At 39.4% G+C, this 12691-nt stretch overlaps 1 protein-coding gene across 6 annotated transcripts in view; it reads right to left on the bottom strand.

Moving 5' to 3' along the window:
• Positions 1–12691, bottom strand: part of CABIN1 (calcineurin binding protein 1) — a 198530-nt gene that overhangs the window by 27994 nt on the left and 157845 nt on the right. The window lies entirely within an intron of this gene.

Raw genomic sequence — 12691 nt, 5'->3', positions numbered from 1 at the left:
AGAGGTCCAGCACCTAGCCATTGCTCCAACTGGGGATCGATCGCCTGGCACGTGGAGCCATGGTCACCTGGAAAGATTCGCTGAGAGCACTCCACGCCTGGCTGAGCAAAGAGGAAGGGGATTTTCAAAATTTCCAGAGCGCATTAACAGACCAGGGCGTCCACACTGGCACTGCGGTGTTCCAGCGGGGGCCCATCAAATTTATTCCACTCACCGAGATGGATTACTAGGAGCACTCTAGCTGCGGAGTCAGAGCGCTCTACATGCCTTGCCAGTGTGGACGCGTCGTGAGTTAGAGCGCACGGGGCTGCTTTAATGCGCTCTAATTCGCAAGTGTAGCCGTGCCCTCAGTAGAGAAACTGACTTAAGTTCATCAGAACTACTATCTATTCCCACTGCTGATAATAAGCAGGCACAGTAAAGTCAAGACACTAAGAAGGGTACCAGGAGGGCACTTTTTTTTTTTTTTTTTAAATCAGGAGGGTATCAATGATGTTCTCCATGGATAAATGCATCCATCGTCTTTCTGGGACTTATTCCTCCCCCGCCCCCCACCCAATTCATCTCCAGTAGAAAACTGAGTATTAGTGTCAAGCTTCTACTCGTGTTTTATGTGGCTTCTATGAGGAGAATGTTCTACTTTGTTGTGGTACATAGAGTCCAAGCTCTGACTATTCCCTCCCAATCCATTGCAGGATGTAAACTTTCCCATTCTCACTGCTTTTAAAATTGATCTAAATGTGTTTTACAAATGTGAAGAGGCTTCATGCTTTTTTCCATGTATATGATAAAGGTAGCAAGTCTCAGAGGGAACTGGTACAGGAGGAGGAAAATTCTCTCTCCTCTCATTCCCCCTCAGATCATTTTGGTGGAAAACCTCTAGTTTCCCCAATAGGGGCTAGGATTTCTTGTAGGTCCTGACCTGTTAAAGAGAAGAGTATGCAGGAACTCTGCTTTCGCCTCGTCTCTACCACAGCATATAGAGAGAACTAGCAAAGGCTGAGGCTTTTATGCTGTATTGGTCACATGACTGGTGATCAAATGATGTGTAATAGGAAGAAGTATATCTACTTTGGTCAATGTTTACTTTACATATCCTATGTTCTTGTTTTTTTATACGTATATCAAAAGAGGTTTAAAGCAAAGGTGCCCTTTGGTATGGGATCAGACTGAAACCTAATTGAATAAATAAAGCTATGTGGCTATGCAGATTGTGTGATCTCTTTTTGGGCTAGATGTAGCTAGGTGTCTAAGGGCTGGTCTACACTGGGGGGGGGATCGATCCAAGATACGCAACTTCAGCTACGTCAAAGTATCTTGGATCGAATTACCTGGGGTCCACACAGCGCGGGATCGACGGCCGCGGCTCCCCTGTCGACTGCGCTACCGCCGCTCGCTCTGGTGGAGTTCCGGAGTCGACGGTGAGCGCGTTCGGGGATCGATATATCGCATCTTAATGAGATATATCGATCCCGGATAAATCGATTGCTACCCGCCGATACGGCGGGTAGTGAAGACGTACCCTAACTAAGTCTCTTTCTATGCTTCTATAGAACATAAGAACGGCCGTACTAGGTCAGACCAAAGGTCCATCCAGCCCAGTATCCTGTCTACCAACCGTGACCAATGCCAGGTGTCCAGAGGGAGTGAACATAACAAGTAATGATCAAGTGATCTCTCTCCTGCCATCCATCTCCACCCTCTGACAAACAGAGGCTAGGGACACCATTCCTTACCCATCCTGGCTAATAGCCATTAATGGACTTAATCTCCATGAATTTATCCAGTTCTCTTTTAAACCCTGTTATAGTCCTAGACTTCACAACCTCCTCAGGTAAGGAGTTCCACAAGTTGACTGTGCGCTGTGTGAAGAAGAACTTCCTTTTATTTGTTTTAAACCTGCTGCCTATTAATTTCATTTGGTGACCCCTAGTTCTTGTATTATGGGAATAAGTAAATAACTGTTCCTTATCTACTTTCTCCACATGACTCATGATTTTATATACCTCTATCATATCCCCCTTAGTCTCCTCTTTTCCAAGCTGAAAAGTCCTAGCCTCTTTAATCTCTCCTCAAATGGGAAGCGTTTCAAACACCTAATCATTTTAGTTGCCCTTCTCTGACCCTTTTCTAGTGCCAGTATATCTTTTTTGAGATGAGGAGACCACATCTGTACGCAGTATTCGAGATGTGGGCGTACCATCAATTTATATAAGGACAATAATATATTTTCCTTATTCTCTATCCCTTTTTTTAATGATTCCTAACATCCGACCACCTATGCACACTGCATGAACATCTTCAGAGAACTATCCACGATGACGCCAAGATCTTTTTCCTGATTCGTTGTAGCTAAATTAGCCCCCATCATATTGTATGTATAGCTGGGGTTATTTTTTCCAATGTGCATTACTTTACATTTATCCACATTAAATTTCATTTGCCATTTTGTTGCCCAATCACTTAGTTTTGTGAGATGTTTTTGAAGTTCTTCACAGTCTCCTTTGGTCTTAACTATCTTGAGCAGTTTAGTATCATCTGCAAACTTTGCCACCTCACTTTTTACCCCTTTCTCCAGATCATTTATGAATAAGTTGAATAGGATTGGTCCTAGGACTGATCCTTGGGGAACACCACTAGTTACCCCTCTCCATTCTGAGAATTTACCATTAATTCCTACCCTTTGTTCCCTGTCTTTTAACCAGTTCTCAATCCATGACAGGACCTTCCCTTTTATCCCATGACAACTTAGCCATCAACAGATTACTCTTTTCTTCATTTTCTATCCTTTCTTTGGACTCTGGAGGCGTTAACCCACTCCTCTTAGGAAAATATCCTTAGGCCTCATGGGAACTGCAGGATCTATGGAGAAACCTTTCTTATACAGGAAGAAGATATAAAGGTACAGAAGAGGCAGAAAAGCAATTACTGACCTAGCCTTACAGGGAAGAAAGCAGTAGAGATAGAGGAATAACCTTCTCCTGGAGTATAAGCTCAGGAAAAAATTCCTTGAAGTTTTTCTGTAAGGCACTTCAGTGTGGAGACAACAAGTAGTAAAGAAATGGAGTATTAAATCTGGCTTAGGGTAAACCATCTGCTGTGTTTTACCCTTTATACTATATATCTGAGGTTCTCTATTGACAACTGAATCAGGGTTTTCTTTTTGTTTTGTTTCTTGTACGCACTGTTATTTTATCAGGATAGGACAAAATTCTGCAAATAACCGAAGTCCTCAAGACTCATTAACTATAAAACATCTGGAGTGGTTTACAACATTTAGCCTCAAGGATACAAAGATATCTGCAACACACTCTGGTACAAAGATAAGATCCAGACTTTGACTGTAGGAAAAAGCAAACATTTTACTTAGTAGTGAGTGTAGGCTTCCCAATAAATATTTTCTAACTATAGAAAGTTGGTAGTATGAAGGATACAGCACTCTTATTTCACTTCTGAGTTCCAGGTTCAAATTTTACCCTACAGGAAATGATTTCAGCATGGTCTCAGTCTTCCTGTTGGTAGATGGAGTCTTTACCCATTCACATTCTGGAAAAATACCAACCAGAACGTGAAGTCTCAACAGTTGGAAGCTGTCACATGGAGTGCTGGAGTGGTAACAGCATACATGTTGCACTATGTTACCACTCCTATTTCTCCCTAGAATTCTATTTGCTGAATAGAATTCTATTTGCTGTTCACATTGTCTTTCTACATTTCTCCATAGCGATATTTGAAACAAGACTTCTGTCTAAGCTTTCTCCAATGTACCTTTAGAACTAGCAGAAATGCCCATAATATGGTACTCCATATCTTGAAGAACCATATCTCAACTTCAGCATGGCCTCCACACTTGGGTTTAGTGTGTGGGTGCTGGTGGCCTGGGATATACAGGAGCTCAGACTAGATGATCTAGTTGTCCCTTGTGGCCCTAAACTCTATGACTAACATTTTGTAAAGGGAAAATTATAACTAACATACACATACAGTCATCTGAATTGTATTCCAGCCTAGCCAATCCTTCATGTAACACATGCATTCAAAGACTTTGTCTCCCATTCGGAGCAGGTGGCTACTCCATATTCCAACAACGCTCTGATATGCGAACAACAGAATTATCAGATCAAGAGAGGTAAAATGGAAGGGTGAAAAATATTAATAAATTAAAAAGGAAAAGTGTGTTTTTTTTTCTTTCCTTCTTGTTCATTTAACAATTGTTTTCAGCTGCAGGCTGAGAGAGGAGAGCCGTTAATTACACTGAGAGTACACCTCCAGTATAAAATGAGAGGGGGATGCCATGGTAACTGGTGAATGCAACAGTGAACAAAACGGTCACCCTTCGGTAGGAGTGAGATCTAAAAGAACTCATCTTTTTGTTCCCCTTTTCCCACCTTCTTCTTCCCCTTTTTCTTGTCGTCTCTCTGCTGCATTAAATAAAACCTACAGACAACTCAGGAAAAACAGTTTCAGCTCCATAAGCAGTCTCTGACGTCTTGATGTGCAGAAAGAAAGGAAAATGAGGAGATGAAAATTAGCAGCAAGTGGGAGGAACAAAGGGGGGAGTGGGAAACCACATGAGGCAGAACAAGAGATGCTTATTTTCTAATTATTTAATGTTTCACTTATTTCCCCCCATCCCTGGGAAAGGGCTTTTAACAGTTTCTTTTACAGATTGACAAGGTAAAATTGTGGGAATATGAAAAGAATATCTGGACATGCAAGCCAGATCAAACAATATCGTCTCATCAGTTTTCTTCCTGAAGAAAAAAAATGTTTACAAACCTACCATTTCAGTCCACATTTTGTTCTGCCCATGCACGACAATTTCTTCTGTTCCAAGCAAAACTTAAAAAGCCACTTTGAATACAAAATCTAACATGACGATTGACCAATTGTAAATCCACTGATAGTGCAAGCTGAGTGACTGATTTGATTTTGAGACTGGCTCAAGGAGAAGCCTTGAAAAACTCTTGTTAACAGATAATAGGTTATACACCTCTACCCCAATATAACGCTGTCCTCGGGAGCCAAAAAATCTTACCACGTTATAGGTGAAACCACGTTATATCGAACTCGCTTTGATCCACCAGAGTGCGCAGCCCTGCCCCCCCGGAGCACTGCTTTACTGCGTTATGTCCGAATTCGTGTTATATCGGGTCGCATTATATCGGGGTAGAGGTGTTTCATGTTTCTGCAATATTTTGCCCACCACCACATGGAGTCCATCCAAAAACTTTATTTTAACTGGTCATTATAGTCAATAAAGATTGGCATATGTTATAGTGAAAGAATATAGATTTCCAGGATTTGGGAAATTAATGTTTTGCATTGGTGCAAGAAAACAAAAAGGCCTCTCTTATTTTTCCATTATGAGCCAAGCTGGAATGTAGAAAAGTGTCTTTGAAGCTAGTATTTTTCTTCAGCAGATATTCCTTTATATTATAGAGGAGCCCAAAATTTAAACCAATACAAACCTAAAGATAATTAGATGATGCCTACTTTGCATAATCTACTGTGCCTTTTTTAAATTTCATTGGCAGGTTCATCATAAAGCACATTTTTAAAAGAAGCTGATACTGAAAGTTGCTGAGAAGTTTTGACTGCCAGTTTTAAAGGAGAGGGAGAAAAGCATTCAGGCTTTGACAGCTAAGAGCAGGGAAAGAATGTTGTAGATGTGTTATTTTGACAGGGGGTACACAAAGCTGGGGAGTAAAGGTAAGGTTTTTCGGTTGGGGTGGTATGAGGAGAGTGGGGATTTTGGCAACTGGAGTGGGAAGGGGTGATTGGGAATTTCTCTCTCTCTCCAGGGATGAGGATCCCAGAGCAGGGACTCTTTTTGGCCAGGTAGTGGTCAACCCCACAGAAATAACCTTGTAATGTTGGAATGGCCTCCTTCATTGTCTTCTTGTGACATTTAGATGATGTACTACATCTGCAGATGTACTATATCCACTCAAGAAAAATCTTGGAATCATTGTGGATAGTTCTCTGAAAACATCCGCTCAATGTGCAGCAGCAGTCTAAAAAGCTAACAGAATGTTAGGAACCATTAGGAAAGGCATAGATGATAAAACAGAAAATATCATAATGCCACAATATAAATCCATGGTACGCCCACACCTTGAATATTGCATGCCTGTTTGGTCACTCACTCAAAAAAAAAAAAGATATATTAGAACTGGAAAAAGTACAGAGAAAGGCAACAAAAATGATTAAGGGTATGGAACAGCTTCCATATGAGGATGGATTAAAAAGACTGGGACTTTTCAGCTTGGAAAAGAGACGACTAAGGGAGGATAGGATGGAGATCTATAAAATAATTAATGGTGTGGAAAAAGTGAATAAGGGAGTGTTCTTTACTCTGTCACAAGAGCCAAGGATTACCCAATGAAATTAACAGGCCTCAAGTTTAAAACAAACCAAAAGAAGTACTTTTTCACACAACTCACAGACAACCTATGGGACTCATTGCCAGGGGATGTTGTGAAGGTCAAAACTATAACTGGGTGCAAAAAAGAATTAGACAAGTTAATAGAGGATAGGTCTGTCAATGGCTATTAGCCAAGATGGTCAGGGATGAAATTCCATGCTCTGGGTATCCCTACTGCTGACTGCTAGAAGCTGGGAGTGGACGATAGGGGATGGATAACTCGATGATTGCCTGCTCAGTACCTTCCCTCTCAAGCACCTGGCATTGGCCACTGTCAGAAAACAGGATGCTAGGCTAGACAGTCCATTGGTCTGACTCAGAATGACTGTTCTTATGTTATGTTCTTATGCAGTAGCCAATGGGAAAGGCTGCTATAATGACACCATGTTACTAGTGCTGTGCACATGCATGGTTCCATGCTTTCAAGAGTTACAATGTAACAGAGACACAGCTTACCTGCACTTTGGAGATTAATATTTCGGACACACCTGTTTTATGTTTTATATTTTTCAGATAGTTAAAATTTGATCTTTATCTGAAATAGATGTCTGCAATATTTTATATATTTTTAACACATTTAACTTAAACATCATTTCTCTCAACAGCTCTGAAAGGATAGGTAATATACAATATACCCAGCACCTACACATCACTAAGGAAGCTCTGTTTATCCTCTACATGCTACTTGCCATGCCACAATTTCAATTATGATTCAAGAGGTAAACTGAAAATTTAGAAAATACAGAGTTGTAACAGTGACCACACAATATAAGCTTTACAAGTTTCTGTTCCTATCTTAATAAAAGTGCTATTTGTAAGTACCTGCCTAGGAGAAGTGAAGAAAGGAGATAGATGTTCTAACATTTTTAAGAGTGCAACACTTTGTTTATATTGGTCACATTAACTTCACAACTTCAATCTCAAATAGTCAATGGAAAAGCCTGTAAGAAATTCCCTCCCATCAACCTAGAAATTTCACAGCTAGGTTTATAATAAATGCATCCCCAAACAAACACTCATCTAAACGCTTTGCAATACTAGGAATGGTCAGGCAAGAAGTGACCCTGTTGAGAGAGAATTAGGTAACAGAGTCACAGCAAACTGTATGCTAATTTATTTAAAATCATATACTCTCTGTAAAGGGAACAATAGTTGGCAAGACTAAATATAGCTTATAGCTCTCAGAGGTAGCAGACTGCTTTCAAAACTTCAAATATCTCTGTGACTAAGACTGCAGCCAGATTGGAAGAAGCACAGAGAAAAACAAACACCTTTCCAACTGCTGTGTGACTGTGGACCAAATTCATTTCTGGTGCAACTCCAATGATTTCAAAAAGAAAATAGCGAAGTGATTGATATTTATTCCACTGATAACAGAGAGAATCAGCTACTGGTTGAAAGGTATATGCAGGGGCGCCGAGAGCGGGTTTGGGCCCCGGTGAAAAAATTTTTTCGGGCCCCCCCAGCAAACAGGGCCAACGAGAGGAGGGGGAAGCCGGGCCCTGGTAATTTGTACCAGCTTCCCCCCCTCTCGTTGGCCCTGGGTATATGGAGAAGGAGAAAGTTTTTGTTTGTAGAGTTCCAAAACCTTCAGCATATGAAAGAAAAATTTTGTTAGTACTGTACTTTTGCTAACACTACATGATAAGCTACAGTATGCTATTGCCACAGTACCACCAGGAGCGATTTCATCTGCTTTCTATAGTTATCCCTGGACAAGGCTCCCTAGTTCACCAGGTGCTCTCTAGTTCACCAGGTGCTACCATTTTTATTAAAAAATTGCATATTTCCATTTCTGAGACAAGGGCAGTATCTTATTCCTTTTGTTCTTTCAACAATAGTCAAAGTTTACTCTTTGGGGGGGGGGGCAGCTAGAAGAAAAAAGTGTCATAGATTCCAAGGCTTAAAGGGACCACTGTGGTGATCTTGTCTGACCCTCCTACTTTTTTGAAGTACAGCACATTGTTAAAAATATAAATAAATAAAATCAAACTTTGATTTCAAAATTGTCAGTGATGTTAAAATGTACACTATTATTCACAGTCTGAAATTGCCTAGCTTCAACTTCTAGCCACTGGATCTTCTTTCCCTTTCCTTGCTAGATTAAAGAGCCCACTATCAACTATTTGTTCTCCACGGAGGTACTTATAGACGGATCAAGTCACCTTTAACCTTCTCTTGTTAAGCTGAACAGATTGAGCTCCTTGTGTCTATCCCAAAAGACATGTTTTTCAATCATTTAATCATTCTCGTGGCTCCTCTCTAAACCCTCTCCAATTTATCAACATACTTCTTGAATTGTAGACACCAGAACTGGACAGTGGATGCACCAGTGCCAAATACAGAGGTAAAATAATCTCTTTACTCCTTCTCGAGATTCCCCTGTTTATACAACCAAGGATCACATTAGCCCTTTCAGCTACATCATCACACTCAGAAAAGGCTGGAAAATGTGAAGTATTTTCAGATCAGATATAGAGGAATTTTTTTCCACCCTGCTCCAGTTTTTCTTGGCTTTTTTGCCTTCAAAAATTATCTGGGTCAAGCACTGGAAACAATTATCCTTCATAATGGAATTCAGTTTTTAAAGAGAGTCCCTTAGACTCAGAAGAAAACCAAAAGCCATTACACAAAAACTCTCCTTATATATAAATATAGCTAGTACCTTTATTATCACCTTACATTAAAACCTTTATTAATGTATTTTTCTTACAGCCCACCTCCTTCCAAGAAAGAGTCACCATTCTATCATGATGAAGTAAGGTGGTTAAGTGACTCAACAACGGCCTCTCAAAGTCTATGAATGAGGCTGGAATACAACTTTGGTCTCCTTATTCTCAAGTTGTGTGTTTTAATCAAAAGGCCATCTTTTGCCCCCTTCCTTATGGCCTCACCATATTGTGAAGAAGAAGAAGGAGTTGGACAAAAGAGAAAAATCTTTAATTAAAGAACTATTCAGAATTGGAGAAAAGAGGTTTGGGGTTTTGTTTAGAGCTGGTCAATTCCCCCCCCCCCCCATCAAAATGTCTTTTAGGGTTTGTTTTTTGAGCCTTTAGGATTCTCCACAATCATAAGGGCTAGGAAATTACATATTTAATTCTCATTATCTTAAAATATAACATTCACATTCTGGAGTCTGTATTCTTTAGTAATGATGGTTTCATAAAAATGACCATAGCAAGTAAACAATGAAATAAATACTGAGAATCATTAAATAACTAGAAGATAATGGAACTGTGAACAGCAATTAACAATGATTTATAAAGAACAAACAATGCCAGACAAACCTGATTGTGTAATTCGGTCAAAAAAAAAAAATCAGTGTATGAAGAGAATGTGTAATATCTAATATATTCGGACGCTAGAAACACATTTAATATATATGTCTTGAGAAGCAGGGCTTTGGAGCGGCGCGGAGCCGCTCCGAAGCAGTGGAGCTGCAGGTTTTTGCCTGGAGCCGGAGCGGAGCCGGAGCACAGCTCCAAAGCCCTGTGAGAAGTTCTACTCACAAGATGAATTCAAAATGGTTTGGGGATCTGAATTTTGTTATAGAATGAAATCTGCCTGAAAGACCATAAACTGAGTAATGTTAAACAATAATGTACAGATTAGGAAGAGTGCCACAGCAGGTAAGTGTTAAGTTTGGTTTTATTTAACTTTTTCCATGAAAAACATACAGAAGTGGAAGTAAACAGGATATTTATGAAATTCACATATGTTGGTAACTTGGGAAGTATTGTGAGGACAAAAATAATTGAGAGAGTCCTTCGGACGTTAGATATGTGGACAGGAAATAAAATAAAACTTGGAACAATGCAATAAATATATCTGGGGTGAAAAAAAATATGAAACAGATATTTAAGGAGAGGGAGAAAGCTGGAAAGCAATACAACTGGAAGAGACGGAGAATAGAATACTAGACAAGATAGTGGACAAGAAATTAAGTAGGCATTTGCAATATAATATAATAGCAAAAAAGGCCAATGTGATGCTCGATTCTATATATTATTGTCTGTATTACAATAGGGCTGAGAGACACCAACTATGACTTAGTCTGCAGTGTTCTAGAAACTGTACAAAAACGTATCAAGAGAGTCCCTGCCTTCTTACAATCTAAACAGACAAGACAGCCAAAGGGTAGGAGGAGAAACAGATACAGAAAGTGAAGTATCTTGCCCAAGGTGACACAGCAGATCTGGGGCAGAGCTGTGACTAGAACCCCTCTCCCCCACATGCTAGTCCAGTACCTTACTCAGTAGCTCACGTTGCCTCTCTCATGCAGAAACATCAAGTCTTGGAGCAGGGAAAAGGTATTTCCTTTCTTTGGCCTTAAGTCAGCAAAGTAGTTAACCATATGTTTAACTTTAAGCACATGCTTAAAATCCCATTGACTTCAGAGACTATAAGAAAATATTAGAGCTAAAATATATATAGCTTTGTTAAACAACTAAGAGTACCTTCTGGGGGGTACAGACATCACAAAGGGAGAAGAACTATTTAGAGTGGTACAAAGGGGTATAATTAAGCAGTGGGATGAAATTAAGGAGAAAATTTAGGTGGGATATCAGAAAAACATGTCAGATGGTAAGATCTATCATACCACAGAATAGTCTCCCTAGAGCAGTGGACTGGACAATGTACTAGAAAATATACTGAAAGGAACAATTCTGTATTTGCAGGTAAAATGAACTAGATGATCTAAAGTGTCTTTTCCATCTCTAATGCTTAAGTGCCTATGATTCACTGTCATGGTTTCTCGATATATATCTATGTATGTAAAATGCATGTGCGGCATATACCCCACCCCATCCATCCCAATAAGTACTGCCCATGTTTTCCCATCAACCAAACCAATTCACTTGATGGGGGGGAAAAACCCCAAATTGTTTCAGCAAGAGGACAAGTAACTGCTTAGCTAAGAAAGATGAGGCTTTCACTATGTGTTAATGACCAGCAGACTCTGTCTCAGCAAAATTAGTGACTAAGAAATATTGTGAAGAAATTAAATGCTCCATAATCTTTTGTTTTGGTTTGCATTTTATGTCTATGTCAGCACCACATATTTACTTCTGCAAACTCATATACACTTGCCAGTACCTGGGGCCTTAATGGAGTAAATCTGGAATTGCTGTAGAAAACCTCTTCCAAACAATTTACAAAAGTATAAAAGTAGATATAATTATGTTTTAGAAACATGGAGTATCTGTGTTATTTAACTGAAGTGAATCCTCTTTACATTTTGTGAAACTGGAAATCTAGTGTTCTAGGATTATATTTATGTCTGCACTGAGGCACACACATACTGCACGTTTTGTCCAGTTCAAGATCATCGAAATATGAACATATTTGTTTGCTTTTCCCTTAATACCGTGCATTGATACAATGGTATCTTAATACAATTACTGCTAGCAGCCAGTTGTATGATAGCTCTTTTTTGGAAAAGTATAGATCTCCGTAAAATTAGTTGCACAGAGAAATAAAGTATGGGAAATACTCTCAGTTGGGGGGGGGGGGGGAGAGGAGAGACAGGCAGCCTTACCACAGGCTCAAGCAGATTTTATGGTATGGCTATCATTTTTTAAATCTGAAGATAATAAATACACAGATAATCATAAGAGGTTAATGAAACAAATTGGTCTTTTAAAAGGTAACCAATACAGGTTCTGAATAACATATTTTAATACTTGTATTGAAAGTTCATGTATGTTAATAAATGATTAAAAAAAAAAAAAAAGCTTTTAAAAAAAATCTTAATGTAAGGAAGCTCAGCAGAATTCCTGTAAGAAAGTACCTGAAATAAATCAATTTTCAAAAATGGACCTTACTCATTTTAGCTAGTGTTCAATATTAGGATTAAAAGTTATTCCGATAAAACAAAAATAAATTTCTTATTGCCCTGCAACATAGTTTGGATGTTGCTTCTGTGCAGAAAACAATCCATTCTACATCTTCTTTGACTCCCTCTCTAATCTTTCAGTTCCCATCTATATGTCTGTCTTAACCTGTTAAGTCCCTTTGGTTTACAGCACCATAATTTATTATTCCTGAATGTTTTAAATTGAAGTTCTCCCTCTGGGGAAAATGTCTCCCTTGACTACTGCAATTCCCTCTGCTCTGGTGCCGCCACATACATGCTCTTGAACTTGAATAGTTTTTCCCACTCACTTTGTATTGTGACCTAGTAGGACTGAAGAAGTTAATTTCTCCTATGGGACAAGGGAATAGGAGATGGGTGTTGGTTGAGTAGGCATGTCTGGGTTGGTA

Source organism: Terrapene carolina, unplaced genomic scaffold (assembly GCF_002925995.2).
Source record: "Terrapene carolina triunguis isolate 2854851 unplaced genomic scaffold, T_m_triunguis-2.0 Scaffold790, whole genome shotgun sequence".
Classification (NCBI taxonomy): Eukaryota; Metazoa; Chordata; order Testudines; family Emydidae; genus Terrapene; species Terrapene triunguis.
The sequence above is the reverse complement of the archived record's forward strand: the minus strand, read 5'-3'. Positions and strand labels throughout refer to the sequence as shown.